This window comes from Eublepharis macularius, chromosome 9 (genome assembly GCF_028583425.1).
Source record: "Eublepharis macularius isolate TG4126 chromosome 9, MPM_Emac_v1.0, whole genome shotgun sequence".
NCBI lineage: Eukaryota > Metazoa > Chordata > Lepidosauria > Squamata > Eublepharidae > Eublepharis > Eublepharis macularius.
Window position 1 is genome coordinate 27,891,257 of NC_072798.1, and position 1,244 is coordinate 27,892,500.

At 49.4% G+C, this 1,244-nt stretch overlaps 1 protein-coding gene across 2 annotated transcripts in view; it reads left to right on the plus strand.

Moving 5' to 3' along the window:
- Nucleotides 1-205: 205 nt before the first annotated feature.
- The window catches only part of LOC129336327 (protein mono-ADP-ribosyltransferase PARP12-like), a 12,334-nt gene continuing 11,295 nt past the window's right edge, over nt 206-1,244 (plus strand). For both annotated transcript variants that reach the window (XM_054989461.1, XM_054989462.1), the window contains exons 1-2: nt 206-613; nt 712-788. The gene's annotated coding sequence lies outside the window, so the exon portion shown is untranslated. The remainder of the gene's footprint in view (nt 614-711; nt 789-1,244) is intronic.

Sequence of the window (1,244 nt, forward strand, 5' to 3'; positions counted from 1 at the left end):
TAAAGTTTAGTCCTTAAGAATCCCATCGAATGGGAAAGAAAAAAAGCTCCGCTTAAGGTGATAACGCTCAAACGTCACAGACAGGTGGCCCCGTTTGCCTGCACCTCGGGCTGGCGCTGCTGGAAAGGGTTAACGGGGTGTGCCTTTCTGTCGGGGCAGGTGACTCATGGAGGCAGCAGAAAGGGCGAAGGCTGGAGGGCGGCGCTTTCTCAGCTGGGGTCGGCTAAAGAGCTGGCCGGAAAGGACTCGAGGGGAGCTGCTGGTTTCCCTTTCTAGTGACTGGTAGAGTTCGGATTTTGATGTTCTGTCCTTGTGGAAGCTTCCACGTGGAAGCCGTCGGGAATGACACCTGCTAGTAAAGATTAGCGGTCAGCGTCTCCGTTCCTTGTCTTTCTCGCTAGTAGTCTCCTCCTCCTTGTTTCGTTAAAAATGGTTTCTGTGTTAAGAAGACGCGTATTGGCTTGGGATGCTGTCGGGTTGACTATGGGTTAGGCTAGAATAAGGCTTGTTTGGAACCGGGCTGTCTCACGCGAAAGAGAGGCGAGAAGCACTTGTATTCCAAGATTGCTCTGACAAGGGGGTCTCGGCAGGATTTCTCTACATAATTCTAAAGGTAAGAGCAATTCGGCAAAGCCCCCTTAGCTATGTGCTGTTAAGGATCCCACAAAGGTTCGGTTTTAACGCTTTTTTGTGTTTATGTTTGTGCTGTAGGAGCAACCGTACATTTGGAGGAGCCACCTGGAAGGCCTAGGCAAGAGCTCTGAGTAACCCAACCATTTTTTTTCCAGGTATTGCTTCTATTCCCCCCCCCCGCCCCCAGAGAGTAGTATCAACATACTTGATGCATTGCAGAATACCAGGAGGCAGGTGCCTTCCCTAAGGACTTTATAGCCTAATATTTTGCAGGGAAAGTGCAGTAACAGGACAGCTGTGTCTTCAGATAGTCAGTGCTGCTTTTTCTTAAGGCCATTGCCAATCTACATAGGGGAAAGCTTCTTTATTCTACCTCATACAAGTATGGTTATAAAGCAAGGTTAAGAGTGGAATACGTGAGTGAATCCCTTCCCAGCTGGTTTTGCCCCACTTCTCTGTCCCTGGGCTGCTTCTCTGCCCTCTCTCAGGCGTTTGTGATCCATCAGTCAGAGGAAATGACAGTTAGTTCAGGAGGGGGCCATTTTGAACAGTGGAGGGAGAAGGATGGTGATTAGCAGTTTCCGCATTGGCTGTTTTTCTCCTCCAAGTTA